Here is a 16261-nt window from a genome sequence, read left to right as displayed (position 1 = left end):
CACATTAAGCAAATGTGATGGCCCACTTTGCCCCATGACAGGAAAAATAATCTTCATGATTCAGACAAGAACCTCTTGGTTTTCATGTTTCAAAGAACTAAGGAAAAAAAAAAAAAAAAAAAAAAAAAAAGGTTCAGCACTCCTTATTGTATACATATTCAAAAATGAATACTATGATATCAAGTTACTTGGCATTATTAAACTGCATGAATCTCTATTGAGTATACTTGGGAGTTAGGCTCCTGAAGTAAGGTGCTTAAAATGCTGGTGAGATGCCTGAAGTAAATGGTCTGGATATCCTACAAGTGATGTATCTGCTCATTACAGTAGACAACCATGGACTCAGAATGAAAGTCGGGATATAAAATCCACTGCCTCTCCAAATTTGTCCTGGTGAATATTCGCAGGGGAATTTGCCCTCTAATATTTTCAACACTGTCAGGTTTAGCAGACTTAATACAGGTCACTGTATATGCAGATATATCCATTGAAACATCTTCCCATAGTTCACTTTACATAATGATCCTAAAGCTTTCCAAAAATGTGCTGGTTCTCCAAAACAAGGTACAGAATCAATGTAAGAAACAGGAAAAGACAGTTTGCATCTAACACTGAATAGAATCTCTGACCATGAAGCATACAAGTCTTAACACGATTTTGTTCCATCTACCAAGTCAGACATAGCACACTGGGCAAGGCAGGCCACCAGACCTTGAGGCTGGCAAAATCCCTGCTGTAAGCAGTGGTGATGGGAGAGGATGAGAGCCAGGAGACCCCTCACTCTGTGAACAGGGCAGACATGTTTTGGAGCAACTCATAGCTTGCTCAGAAGCATGACAGACAGGCACTGAAAGCTGACTTCATACAGGATATCCAAAGAGCCAAACCTTTCTTCTTCTTCTGCAGGAGTCAGAAAACAGTTGTGCAAGTTCAGCAATTTAGCAGGCGGTGCCGTTTGTTACAAAGATGCATTAAGCTAAAGAGAAGTCATTAGGGTGTCCCAGGGTCTCTCGTGGCACAGTTTGCCTGAAGCCTCTGCAGTTAGATCAACACCTCCAGCTGTTTATCCTGTGGGGAAAGAGGATGGGTAGGAGAGGAGGAAAGAGCATTTTTATGCAGGGTGCGAAAGCTACACTGCAGCTGTGATAGCCTTGCTCTGCATGATTCCCTACCAAAATCTTACCAGCATCTCCGGGAAACTGTAAAAGGAATCCTCTACTGGTGGGTAGCACCAGGTTTGTTCAGACATATGGTGATTTCTCCTTTCATCTAAAAGGTTAAAGCAACCTGCCACATACCATGGGTTTAGTGTCTGATCCAGGACAGGTTTAGAGCAGCCCTGCTTTTTTTCACACCACTGTGTCTTAATTAATCCACTCTGAAAACACAATCAATTTTTCAGGCATCAATATCAATGGAAAGCAAGTTTTGAAGAGAAAGAACAGTGGCAGCTGAAACTCACTTGTGCCTGACCTCCACAAGCTCCCAGCATGTGCCTTGCCCAGCTGAGAGCCTCGCACCACAGGATTTATATCACTGACCACAAAGAGATAACAACACTCAACCCCTGCACGTGTGGGCTCAATGTTTCAAGAGAAATTTGTCAACTAGGTTTGAGTAAGAGCAAGGAATACATCTGAGGAAGCCATAATCTGCAAGCAGGAGAAAAAAAAAAAAAAAAAAAAAAAAACAAAACAAAAGGTTTAAATGCATTAAATAAATTATCTGCAGTAAATTAGTTGATCAGCCTCCTGCCTATAATGAGTTCCTTTACAGGATGTGTACATGCTGGCATGTTCAGCTTCCAGGCTCAGGTACAAGCAGCATCCCACACTGCCTACACCCTCTGCCACCTGCCTTCCCCCGAGGTGAGGCACAATGTCACCACTGTCACCTGCAGCTCTACTCGGATCCTACACAGCACCCAGCAGTGGAGCCCAAGAATGAAAAGGTGTTACAGCCCATAAAGGGGCCCTGCTGCAGGCTAGTCACACACTTGCCAAATGGTACTTTGATTGTGATGATGATCAATTTGGAGAGAATTGCATTTGCATCTCCTGCTGTTTCTGACAATCCAGTGGGCTCTTTAGCTAACTGGTTGGATTAGCTTGCAGTATAGCAGAGGGGAGCCATGAGGTTTTACTTTCTGTAGGCCCGTGACCAGAACAAGAAGCCCTAGTGTTATTCAGGGAACCCAGTAAAAGCTGGGGAGAAAATACCAACGGGATGCAGCGGTGCTTTGTAACCTTCCCACTTGTGTTGCCTGCAGATCTGTCCCCTGCACCAACTTGTACCATTAATTAAAGAAGCCAAACAAATGCTGGGTTTTGGCTTTCCCAGCTGTAATGCAAGAGTCACCACCTCCACTGAGTCCTGCTCTGCCATCCAGCATCACGCCTGTCTCAGAGGTAATGCAATGTGGGGCAGGGCTCCTGCCTCAGGCCAGAAGTTGCATCCATGCCCTTGGGTGCAGGATGAGCCAGGAGAGGGGGAAGCAGCACCCTGAGGTTTGTGTGCCATCCTGCTGTCAGAGCGCACAGCCTCGTTCTGCCTGGGGTCGGTGCCTGGGGTTCTTTGGACAGTGGGGAATGGCCAGGAATAGGAAGGCATCTGCTCTCTGCCAGGAATGCCTCCTACCTACCCTTCATGCATGCAACACTGGTGTGAAGCTGCCTACACAGGTTACCCATGGCTCCTCTGTGCCAGCAGAAGTGCCTGGGCAGCCCCCGTGCAGTTCCGCAGCCCTTTGAGCCCCAGGACATCTCTCTGTGAGCTATGCCTGACCCCTGCATTTCACCACCATCTTTGCTCTGAGCACCCACCTCCATTCTTCCTTGGACTCCCTGTGCCTATGGCCTGTAGGCCGTTCATCCTGCTGGGTGCTGCAAAGGTCATGGGGCCTGGACATGTACCAGAACTGCGAGGGCTGGAGCACATCAGTAGATGCTGCTCATTAATAACAAATAAACTGATAATAAGGGAGAAAAGACAGCCCTTCCTAGCTGGAGCTCTCTCATTGATGGGCTAAAGTACTTGTGTGGCAGAATCTCCTGCACTTTCCAAAGCCTGTGAACAAATTAGCTTAGCTTTTTGCCTCTCTCCCTTTAACCTTGTCCAGGAGAAATAATTTTACCTAGTGAGCCATAATAACAGTGGAGAAAAAAATATTGACAAAAATAAATGCCCACAACTGTCCAAGCATGGCAAAGCTCTCAGCTGGGCTGGAGGCAGATTAATGGAGGGAACCCTCACAAACCTGCTGTAGGTGCACAGCTGTCTCTGCTCTCTGTTCAGCAGTCCTTTCCCAGCACATCTCTTTACATGATTAATTGCTTCCACTTCTGAGCTGGTAGAAGGTGGTTGCTGTTGTCCTGATGGTGAGGTCCTCAGGTGAGGTTTTGCAGCAGGACCAGGGGTGGCAGTGGGTTCTGGGAGCTGGTGACTGCCTGCTCCCCATGCCCTTTGCCCTGCAGGATGAAGGACATGTCCTCACCAGGCAGAGGGGACACAGGGAGGGGAACACTGGTACAGAAGCAGGCATATGGGTTGTACTCCTAAACTGGTGTCAGCACTGCCGGGATAGCTCAGGACTCGGATGGCGACACAATGGCCATGAAGTATGGGCACAAACTCTACCAAGAGCTGATGAGCACCGTATCTGCAGCATCTTTTCCCATTCTCCAAAAGTTTTCATAGCTTCAAATATTCTTCCTGTTTCTGATCTGGATCAAGTCTACAACTTCTCGTAAGGTGAGGGGAAAAAAAGAAGAAAAAAGAAAAAGAAAGAAAGAGCAGACTCTATATCATATATCAAAAGGCCTTTCTCTGCCTTTTACCAGGGTGACTGATTTAACTACTGTATTCCTGGCAATTCAGTATGAGGGAGCATGAGGGAGCACCTATCTGCCTGTCTCTGTCTCTCATTTTTTCCTTTTGTAGGTTGTTGATTGCCAACACTCCAAATGAAACATTTTGAAATATTTTTTTCCCCTGCATTTACAACTGGAAACTCCCTGAGGATTCCAGGAAACTTTTTGGTAACAGGATTTGGTTGCAGGGGTCCCAGGGCAAAGTCTATGAGAGTGGTGCTGTCCACAGGAGGCACCACAGGTGCAGCTCTTGCACTGCCCTGGGTGCCCACCACTCCTGATGAGCAACCCGAGATGTTGATTGCCACCAGGTGGCATCTCAAAAGAGGAGCTGCTTCTCTAACACCTTCCCAGACAGCTCCCATGAAAAGATGTTTACTGAGCAAGCCGGAAAACACTAGTATTTCATGTTCACTCTCAGTGAACACAACTTTCCCACTGCTTTCCCATTCCTCCTGGCTTTGGTTCTGCTTTGTGATAAACTGTGAAGACTATCTTGCCTGAGCAGATATTTCCATTTTTAATAATGAAAGCTGCCATCATTGAACCTTATGCTCATGGGACTTAACGTTCACCTAGGACCATAGAGAGTCTGGGCATAGATGGAAGCTGCCTGTAGCCAAATTTTAGTGGAATTGAGCTTCCAAACTGAATAAAGAATTGAAACTTTTCTTAGATACAAAATCCCTCTTGGTCTATGGTTTCTCTTTCCCTCCCCTTTTCTTTCTGTCACAGCTGCAAAACTCTTCAATACTTCCCCATCTGGAATATCTACAGCACCATTGTTGTAGCTTCATGCTCAATATAGTGCCCGTATCTCAAAGCTCCATTTCTTTCAGATGGACTTATAGAGAAAGAATAAAAAACTCTTTTCGATATCAAATGGGGATTACAGTTAACCATCACTTGGCAGACCAGAGCAGGTTATTTTAATGAACACATCATTCTGAAATGAGCCTTCCACCATCTGTTCAGCTCCATAATTATAAATGCAAACAACATAAATTCATAATAATTCATAATTCATAAATGCTCTATAAAAGAAAGGGAAAGAGAGAACAGCTTAAGATGACTGTTAGTTTTTCCAGATAGCGATGCATCTGCCTACTTTATTCCCATTTCAGGAACAGGTAGAAAACAGTCTTTTAATTCTGTATTTTCTGGCAGTCACCAACCAAAGTAAATGATTGCCTGTAGAGGACAGAAATGTGGGTAAGGGCGGTGCAGTTTCTGTTTGCCTCTGACAGAAGGACCCAGGAAAGGTGGGGTGGACCATCCTGAATCTTAGTGGGTGAGGAAGAAACACAGAGCATGCGTTTTAGTACAGCAGCACTGAATATGCCTGTGGCACCGGAGTGCCCTCCAGGAATACGGGAGCTGAGGGTACTAATGATAGTGGTGTTTGCTCCCTGAAAAGATGCTTTTGACATTCTGGAAAACTGGGCAATCTTGAGAAACATTCAGAAAGCTGAGAAAAATGAACATAAAATCCAGGAATCTCTGGAATTTGCTATTTTAAACTGTGAAGATTTTCTTTGAAAGAGGCAAAAGTATATATTTTTAAACCCCTAATACACAAAATATGTCAAAATGAAATGTGAACAAAATATATTGTTTCACTTCAATTTTCTGTTGAAAAAATAATAATAATCCATGTGATCCAAATAAAATGTATTGTCGTTAAACATTTGATTTTAATACAGCTGTGTATTTAATTTTTAAAAGGTCAGTGGAGAATTGCCCCTCTCTCACAATTACCAGCTTTGTCGAGGCCATGACATGAAAAGCTTGCCAGTACTCTGTAATCTCAGGGCTGAGTGACTCACGGTTCCAGCCACCAAATTGGACTTCCACATTCAGCCATCAGTAGAAAACCATCACAGCAGGATAAGAGCAACTCTCCCACACCCACTCACTACATTTCTTGCAGTAAACAGGAGCAAAAAACGACAAGCTCATCCTGTCTTTTTGTTGACATGTATCGATATTGCTGAACAACTTAAATTGATTTCATATTCAGTGCTGTAAAACTAGCAATACCACTAACGCTTCCAGGGTGAATAGCTCCATTGTTTCTCTGTGAGCTTTTCATTTCTTCCTGTTTCTAAGACAAGCAAGGTACTTGTCAGATTTCTCAAGTTTTCCTAACAAGCTTTAAGCTGGTTGTGCATCCTCCCTGTGGTGATGGCCTGCAGCCCATTAGTGAAGGTGAGCTTGCTGAAGGTGGGTCGTGCCCTGCACCTGCCTGGGACATCCTGATGTCTGTCTGTCCCCCCAGGGATGAGTCAAAGAGAAATACAGAAAGCACAGATGGGGAAAACAGAACGGGAGCTGCTCTAGGGGAACTGCCTCAACTCTCAGACAGGTCCTTTATCTCTGCAGAGTTGCATGTGGAGACTTTCTGGGCTCCCACCCAGGCTGCTGCAGGAAGCAAGATTTCAGACTGGAGGATATCATGGGAGGCTGAAGCTGTCCTTACGGCTGGCTTTGTGCTCTGTTTGGGAGCTAAGTTGGTCTGCATGGCAGACGAGCATCTCCATCTTCTCCTCCTCGGGTATTTCTCTTCATTGCCAGCTGACAGCCTGCAGAGCCCGTGAGGGTTTGGTATGATTGTCTGAGCAAAGGGGCTGGCTAGATGGTGCTAAATCACCTAGTGCAGCTCTGGCAGAGAAAGAGATGACCATGCACAGTTGCTGTCTGTCTGTCCTTTGACGGCCAGGACCAAGAAAGCACAGTAATGTGGTGAGGAAAATGAAATCCATACTCTGCAACTAGCCTTACAGCAGTGACCCTCCTGTGCCTTCAGTGTCTTCTGCTCAGATGCTGGAAGGGACCTCCTTTGTTGGGGTGTAAAGCCCACCCAGTCAGGGGATTTCTCTCAAGTAACCTCAGTCTATCCCCAAAGAGAACATATCCCTAAATTCTTAAAATGTCCTACCCAAATTTGAAAGCATAGTTGGTCTGTCCTAGTCTTCCTATTTAATTAATTTTTTTTTTTTAATGAAGAGGGGCAGCTGCCAGGGGACCGTTGTTCTTCACAGGTGATGCAATCCCTTGGCAAAACACAGGTAAAATCCAGGCAGATATCACCAAAAGTTCGATTTTCCAAGTGCAGCTGAGCGGTGGAAATCCTATCTCAGGAAAATGGATTGCTAAATTATTTAGATAGATCTGACAGCAATGTTGATTTTAAAGTCCTTGGTAGGCAAACATAAATACAAATTTGTCTCTATCTCTTGACATGTGTTTATTTTTTTCCACTCTTGAGCAGTTATACTGAATATCTTAATTATCATTCAGTCAAATAATGCTGTTTAGACCTCATGAGCTGGAATTAACCACTCATCATTCTCTCCTAAATTTCAGTTAGAGGTTTTAAAAACAGCTGTCTCCAGCCCACATAATCCAGCCTCTAGTACATTTTGTAAGACTTCTGCTGCACGTCTCCTCAGATTTAAAATTAGCAGTCAGTTCTCCAAGTAAGCAAAGCCTTTAAATGAGAAAAATATACCCCCGGAGAAAAAAAAAAAAAAAAAAAAGACTTTTTTGCATCTGACAAGTCACAAAAAAAAAAAAACAAAAAACAAAACAAAACAAAAAAAAAAAACAAAGAAAGCATCGATCAATATGTTTGTTTCTCACCTTTCTTTTTCCTTTTTTCCATCATTCTTTATGGATGTTTTCCTTTGCTGAAGCTGCCTGTTCTCTTATTTTTAAGGAGCAGCCCTGGCTCCCACTTGCTCTCAGAACCTGCAGTCCAAGGGTGTGTTCCCAGAGCACCTCCATCCAACATGGGTCAGGGCATTCCCAGACAGCTCTGGGCAAGTTGCAGGAGCTGCACCGGGGTGTTCTCATCTCCAGAAGTGGAGGTGTACAAATAACGCGTATTATGCTCTGTGACCCTACCAACACACAGGCACTGCTGCTCTGGTTTGATGTACAATACAAATGCTTCAAAATATTTTCTGGCAAAACTAGACCAAAATATCCTCCAGTTCATTTACTTTTGTGTTCACGATAGAAGCATATATATGTGTATATATATATTAAGGAGGACGTTTAACTTCTTTTGAAAGTGTAGGCAAATAGTAAACTGAAATGTAATTTTCAAATAAAATGCCAAAATACTTAAGGATCTTGTTTCCTTTTCTTTATATCCGGCTGAAAACATTCACTGAATTTGACCCAATCAGTTTGTTTCCCTGGAACAGCAACTGTTCATTACATCTTCCTTTTTAATTCCTTTTATTGCCTGGCTCTATTAAAGGATTTGGTCTATGAAAAATTAGAGGAACCCATTTAAGCTACTCTAGCTTTGACGGCTAATCCCAGCACACTGCTCTTTTGCTCAGAAGACTTCTTCCATGAATGGAGGAAAATCATTTTGGTCTCTCTGGTAGCTTGCTAAACACAACCCTTCACTTGGCACAGGAAATATATTGGATAAAGACTGATTAAGGACGATAACTAATTAGGAGCCTGGCCTGAGTCAGCCAAGGCACAGGTCAGCAGAGAAGCTGAAGAAGCAAAGTAGTCAAATTCAATAAAAAAAACAGGGCTGAAGGAACATGTTTTTATATCTCATTATCTCTGGCTACCAGCTGAAATCTTTTCCATGATGTCATAAAATCTCATTTTTGTACAGAATAATAACCCCTTTGGATAATACTTATATTCTTGATAGACATCAAAAGTTAAAATCAGGAAGATGACTACAGGTATTTTAATGCTAAGCAAACAGACCAATACTAAACACTTGCTAATAACAAGAAAGATCTGCTAAGTTCATCAGTGATCTATTTTAAGAGCTTGCTTACAGAAAATTGCCTGGGTCTCAGGACAGCTCCAGGCTGTAGAAGTGGCTTTCCAACAATTCCTGTTTGTTTGTGGGCAAATCATGCAATTTCTCTGGGCCTTGTTCTACTATGGGTGAAATAGAGGCAATAATACTTCATTTGTATGCTTTGTCTTTAGATTTTCGCCACTTTGGAACAAACTTTGTGTCATTTCAGATACGAATAGTGTCTGGTGCAACTAAATCATAGCTTGGTTCAGGTCTGTGGTGCTACGGCAGCCACATTTAATCACTTACACAAAACAAATTCGTTTCAATTTAAAAGTGTCAGAAACACTTTCCAGACCAGAACAACCTACAGCTGTAGGAAAGGTGTTTTATTTACTGGAGAACTTCTTTCTTCCACTAAATCCTTCACACCCTCGGAGGCTGGGAATATCCTACCTCTGGCTCGCTGACAGTAATGATGTTCTCAGGCTAGCAAAGCAGAAACGAAACAATGACTGAGTTTGGCTTGGCACTTCCAGTTTCTCATTGCAGTAATTAGATTCCACCTTTCCTCTGTGCCTTTTAGCAACGGCCTCTTTCATTTGTTGATGGCAGCGCTGCAGCCCCACCTGTGTGCAGAGCCACCACCAGCAGCTATCCTGTCTTCTGCTGGCCGTGAAGCAGTGCTCACCACTGATGGCCTCCCCATCCCAGTTATAGAGACACGGTTTCAGACAAGGGGAGCTGTCGAGACGGGCCAGGCACCATGTGCTGGCCCTGACTGCCACCAAACAGATTTATTCTCCATTGCCTTTGGTGGAGATTGCTCTGAGTGTTCATCCAATGTTTGTCACTGTTGACCAGTTATTGATTGTAACGTGGGTGTTGCTAAAATACGCCTGAGGTTTTAATAACTTTTCAAGTATGAAGAGAAAACAATGACTATGTGAAACCTAATGAAGAGAGAAATGCAGGATGCGATCCCTTGAGTGACTGTGTCTGTGTGATCGTACATCAGTTGGTCTGTGCGTTTCCTAGCACTTGTCTTATGCAACCAAACCTTTAGCAGAGCAAGCAGCTGACTGGGTTAAATCACTTGCCATAAAACAGGGTCACATGAAGGAAGTTAACGCTTTGGGAGAAGATCACCAGATCTCCTCCTTGAGCACCTGCTGATGGCTTGGTTGCCATGGACATGAGCCAACAGAGCTCATGTAGACCTTCTATAAATCAAATAATCACATATCCAAACCATACTGTCACTGCTGTCAAAGTTGTTCTCTTCTGTCAGTCTTACCCAAAAAACAGTGAAACCAAGAAAAAAAGAAATTAGAAGCTGAGAACGAAGTTTCTGTTTCCCAGGGAGATGATGAACTTGTTGCTGTTACCCCTGTGCTCCTGTGGCCTCATTGCATTTTACCTTTTATGCATCAGCAGGTGCCTTCCCGAGCTGTCAAATGTGGCAGCTTTCAAACCACAAAGCTCACTTTAAAAATAATCCGGCTCATTATACCATTAGCAGTTTTGATCCCGTTAGAACAATAGCTGCTGTGTTCCTCCGGCACATCCTGAACGCATCTCACCCTCCCCTTGCTGGAAGAACGAGCAGTTCCTATCCCACCTCCTCCTGGGTGGGAGGGTGAGAACCTCAAGCTCCCCACATGGAAAACCACATGGGAGGGACGTGTGGGCCAGCTGAGCCTCACTGCTCCCCTCTGCTCAGGCCTGGAGAGCTGCCAGGGTCCCCCCAGCTCTCCCCACACAGCTTCAGGTGCTGAGCATCATTGCAGTGCTGAAACAGGGAGACGACACAAGGCCCTTCCTTGCCCCTCTCACATTGGTGGCTGAGACTGACGATGGCAAAATGTCAGCTTATGGTGCAATAGCTTAAAAATAAAGCTGTTTTCTTTTTTGCTTAGAGCTGCTGGGACAAACTCTGGAGAAGCAGCTTTGGATCTCCTGTTAGAGTGATCCAGGGGATGACAGAGGCATTGCCAGGAAGAACCCCAGGCACCTGGGCTGGAAGGGGCCTCTTCCTCACCCTAACAGGTCCAAATGAGACGTTAATGACAGGACAGAGATTACTGGCTACCTCAGACAACCCCTCTGCTGATACAGGACTGTACCACCGGTCATTAGTTTATCCAGACTAACTGTCCATCCAAAGGGTGTTTCTGCAGTGGCTCTCTGCAAAGACTACTCCATTTGACAATAGACCTTATCATTGGCTTTGCTGATAGTCATTTTAATTGTTTGTCCTCTCTGCCAGCTTAAAGCTTTTCCTTTTCTCAGTCTTCTTATGTTTCTGACCTTCAGACACTTGACTTGAATGATGTTTATCTGTTTCCCTATTTTCCATTGCAGGACATTCAGCTCAACCTTAACAAAGGGCCTTGGACTTCGGACATCATGGACAGAAGTGTGTCAACAGCTGGTGATCAAAAACATGGGATCCACACAGCAACCAAGATGACCAAGTCAGTCCAGAGATTTTGACTTCTTTCATCACATCTTTGTAAATCCTTAATGTTATCATAGTTGATATATCCACAAGAGAAACAGAAGGTTGGGCACTGAAAGACAGAAACTAAGCTAACTTAAGCTAACTTATAAATCAACAAAGGAGCTTTCCAGTTCAGTCATCTAAGACCATTTTCTACTTATAAACAACAGGGGAAAGAAGTAAGCCGATGAGAGACACCATTCAATGCCATGCTGCAGAAGGTGGGCACTTTTCCCCTTTTCTCACATTAAGTCTGTATTACCATTTCTTTCTCATTAATGTTAACTTTGTCACTGCATTACATATTCTGATTATCTGCAGATTTTGGCCTACAGTTCATTTTTGCACCATAATTAATATGACATTCATAAGACGCCTAAATCTGATAATTAGGAGAGTACTTGGAAGTGCTCACTTATGTCAGAAATATACAGCATCATATTAGAAGCGATTTACAACTGCCTGAAGATGGGATAGCTCATGATAGGCTTCTGCTTTTTAAGTAAGGTGTTTCAGTTACTCAAGTACAAGCAGGATCAATTAAGAAAATTCAAATGGATGATAATGAATGTGGTTTATTTTTTATATAAGTGGAGATCTCACAACTAGCATAATTAGATTTTTCATCAGCTGGAGAAAAACACAAGCCATTTGTCAAAGACATGGAATGAGTGAGTGGCAAAAGCAGTTGCAGTTATTTCCTTGTGCAATGGGGAACTTCACAATTTTCAAGTGTACCACAGACCAGCATCCATGAGCCCCAGCACTAACTTAGGGCTGGATTTATCCCCCCTGTCTTTAAGCACCCGATGCTTTTTTTATGACTGATGGTGAGAGACAACCACTTTTTGGACAAAAGAGTCAGTTGTTCATCAGGCTCTAACATAAGCAACGGTGTTAGAATTGCAGCTATCTGGGAAACAGGTGGCTTTTCCACAGTGAAAGTGTCCAGTGACAAGCGACAATAGCAGTTTGCTGAAATCTTCTGATAAAAAATGCTTAATCATTTCACGTCTGTTTTCTGTGTGTAAAAGCACACTTCTTTTGTGTCAAAACTTTTTTGTGTCAAATCAAGTGTTTTTAGAAAGAATTGCATGTTTTATAACAAAAGTCTAGCATATGCACCTAGTTAATGTTAGTAGCATAAGTTCCTTTCTGAACAGCAAACTGTCACAAACTCCTTCACAGCATCTGGGGCTCATGCATGTTCCCTCCTACTCCACTGCCTGCCAGTAAGCTTTCTAGTCACCGGGGGACATAGCATCTTTGTCTGTGTTCTGCAGAGCTGCTTCACACATATGCCTGTGCAATGTCTGGGTTGTGTGTCCTAGTAATCTCTGGGTATCCTGAAAAATGTGTTAGGGAGCTGACCATATCTTAAAGCACCTGATGGTAAGATCTGAAATTCATATTTTCTGGTAATGGAAAAATAACACAAAAATTAAATAACAAAACACAGTATTAGGATAATAATTAATGATAAAGATCCTTACTGGTGTCCTTAACATCTCAACTATTATTTACATTATTTTATGTTAAGTTGTAGCAAGTCTCACTAGCTTAAGGTCAAGTTTTTTTTGGCCAAAGTAGCTCCTGCCTTTTCTCTGCCACCTATCCTACTGCTGGCGAAGGACAGGTCAGATAGCAAGAGCTCTGATTGTCCTCCTTGGTCACTTCAGTCTAAGAGTAGTGTCCTTCCCTGTGGCCTGTCATTTTTTACCATGAACATTTTTTTACCATGTTGTGTTGAATGGGAAATTGCCATTCTTCTTCCTCCTTAAGATGTTGTTGTTGTTGAATGGGAGTTGCCACTTTTTTGGTTATTTCTATGATGTGCATTAACTTGCACATTCCTGTCTTTAGGCTACTTCTCTTTCATAGCCTTCTGGGCATGAATTTGTAAAACTTCACACGTCATATCACACACAAAAAAAATATTAATAAATTAACATGACAAAATTTTAAGCTGTGCTCATAACTAGTTTATTTTGTAAGTATGTTATTAAGATTAAATGTCATACCACAGATGGTGACATTTGCAGTGGGTGCTTAATTTGAGTAAAATCTCCATATTCTTCTCCATACAGTCTTGGTTTGATAAATGAACACTCTTTTTCCTCAGTGCAGTAAGGACAGCAGAGACCTGTGTTGCCCATCCCTACCCTCCCTATATATGCCCTACTCCCAAGCATTAATCCACTGCATCACTTTCACAGAAAAGTGCTCCTCATTTTTAGCTTTATTAAAACTGATCCCCCAACAAGCCAATAAGTACATGTTGCTCGGTGGCTGTCTATTTGTTCCATTGTTGTTCTTCAGCAATATGATGCTTTGTTTGCTCATCCTCTTTCCCTGCCAAGAGCTATTTCACAGCTAGGTTAGATTGTCTTCAGGAGTGTGCTGAGGAGGACAGGAGCTGCCTTTGATGGCTTCTTCATTTCAGTATGATTCAGAGGTTGCTAAGTCCCCATTTTCTGTTAACTATATCCCCAACCATCCTGTGATGATAGTCTGTTATATGGCTTCAGCCTTTCCAATCTCAACAGGACTGTTCCTGGACATCTGCTAGTGAGGATGTCATACCAGCGATGCCAGCCACTGCTCCCCTCCAAGTTCAGGGGCTCTATGAACTTCTGTATGCAAGAAGGACCTAAGGAAAAAATTTAATCTGAGCATCACAGCAAGCAGAAATCAGCTTTCCTGAAGATGTCCTAAAGAAAAGATGTCAAGCTCAGTATGAACATTTGAATACATCATGCTCGAGGACTCTTTTCCAAGTATCAGGAGAGGCTAAAGTCTAAGGAGGAAAGAGCATAACTGCAAATAATTTCTAATGCTTTTGGGAGTGTGGGGGGAACCCAAGAAACTGGGGAGCATGCTCAGAGGTTTATTCTCTTGTGGGTTTAATAAAAAACTCCAGGCAAACCCTTTTGAGGGGAACACAAATTCCTTATAGATTGGAGCACCACAATTAAGATCTGTATTGATCTGTGTATTGATTTTGGTCATAGGAGGAGGTAACGAGTGCAATCAAAATACCTGATGACCAGCTGGGAGAAACACATACAATAATTATTGGTAAAGTTACATTCCTTCCCCTCCTGTCAAGATTAAGTTTACAGTTTTATTACAGAAATACAAAATGGAGAAATTAATCTTCAGGTGAAACTAGACATTTATTCTGTTTGACATAAAGTGAAATGCTGACAGAAAATAATCCAGAAATATTTTATGAATATTGAGCCTTTAAATTGACTCAGCCAAGTCCTTTAAGTGTCTGTGAAGTTCTGGAGTTTGCTGGAATCAGTCCGTGGCATATATGTTTTCATTGGCATGCAGGTCACATAGCTGTAATTGCAATTACAACAGTATGTGGTACCTAAAGCTGAATGTTAACTCTCAAGACAGATAATAAATATATTTGCCATTTGTGTTGTGGACATGTACATTGCATGCTTTAAATATCATACAGATTTAGAGTAAAGAGACTGATTTACTTCAGATAGCACAGATAAGCCAAAAGTCACCAAATCTTGTAACTGGCAAATTCTACTCTGCAAGACCAGCTTTTTCAAAGCCTTATCATTTCTCAGCACAGGCACAAACATTCTCTGCAGCAGAAGTGGTTTATCAAAAAACAAACAAACAAACAAAACAAAACAAACACAAAAACCCAGTCACAAATATGCAAGTACAGCTGCCAGGAAAGAAGAGAGGACATCCCAACCAACCTCAGCTGCAAAATCTTTTGGTCTACAAATGGCATGTCTATCTACATGAGAATTGCTAACAGCGTACTTAAGAAATTTCTTTATAGTCTATCCAGCAGAAGAAATACAGTTTCTTATTTAAACAAAGAATGTTTAAAACGTAAAACCAAAAACAGACATTATGTCAGCAAAACCCCATGTGTGCTTTCCCTCAGTTTATGCAGTTTTAAGTCCTTTAGCCTGAGCCAGGGAGATTGTGTTGGTCAGGCTTGCTTTACTGGGCAGTTTCTTGACCATGTCCTTGAAGTTTTTTTCTCTGAAGACATCCACTCATGTCAGCTGTGCTCTGCCCCTCTTCCTAACTAAAGGGGCTTCCGAGGCTGCTGTTGTCTGGAGGGTTCCCCAACTGAAGGAGCGTGCTTAAAAAGAAAATGCTGCTCCAGCAGTCAAACACAGCTATGAGTTCAGATAAGGACTGCTAATCCATTTTTTTTGTGAGCTCAGGTTGTGCCTTCCTGCGCTGTTGGCCACCATGGTGAAAGTACCTGAATGTTCTGCCTTGGAGGTTGGTGCCTTCAGGCAGAACTGTTTTTCTTAAATGGGGCTAACCAAAATGCTTTCGTTACCCCTCCCATAATGAGCCTCTCAGTGGAGGCCCCCATTCCCCAGTCCTGATGTCCAGAGGACCATGATCACACGTTGAGCTGTAACTCAGGAACATCCCTGACCCCCTGTGCCGTAGCTTTTCTGAGCACTGGAGCAAGCAGGTGGAGTAGCACTCAGTGTGTGTCTCTGCATTTTATGCTCCTGTGTGCTTATTTTGCATATGCCTGCTGTTAACACTGGGCTACTTTGTGATGTCTTTTAGTCCTTCTACAGACATATTTCACCATGGCTCATAAAACCAGCACTCCCTCCCCATACATTGCTTTATATACTGCCTTCAAATCTAAAGTGCAAAAGCAAACTATTAAGTTCAGACTTCTGAAGATTGTGATAGCCCCTTCCTTGGCTGCTTCTGGGCCTCTGTATTTTCTGCTTCAGAGGAGGTGACATATTCTATAAATCCCTGCCTTAGCCTCTCTGCCTTAGTAAATAAATGTTGCTCAGATTTATGTTTGTTCCCATTCTTGAGGAAAAGTGAAGCAATGATATATGTATCAAATGGAACAGAAAATTGCATTTTAGCCAGCAGGCTTCAAATGCAACTGTCTTAAGTTTTGTTTCAACTGCAGCAGTCTCCTGTCCATCCTGTTAAGAAGTAAACCTGATTTCGTACCTACAATTCTTTGCATTACATTGAGGCTAATCTAAGTTGCACTTTGCCTAGTAACTTAGTAAAAGATCACACTCCTGCATTATTAGCAAGATACCTACACATGTATAAAATACAAGG

General features: G+C 42.7%; 1 protein-coding gene across 1 annotated transcript in view; it reads right to left on the bottom strand.

Moving 5' to 3' along the window:
- HTR4 (5-hydroxytryptamine receptor 4) overlaps window positions 1-16261 on the bottom strand; it is a 127264-nt gene that overhangs the window by 484 nt on the left and 110519 nt on the right. The gene's annotated exons all lie outside the window — the stretch shown is intronic.

Source organism: Aythya marila (assembly GCF_965140915.1).
Source record: "Aythya marila genome assembly, chromosome: 14".
Taxonomy (NCBI): domain Eukaryota; kingdom Metazoa; phylum Chordata; class Aves; order Anseriformes; family Anatidae; genus Aythya; species Aythya marila.
The sequence above is the reverse complement of the archived record's forward strand: the minus strand, read 5'-3'. Positions and strand labels throughout refer to the sequence as shown.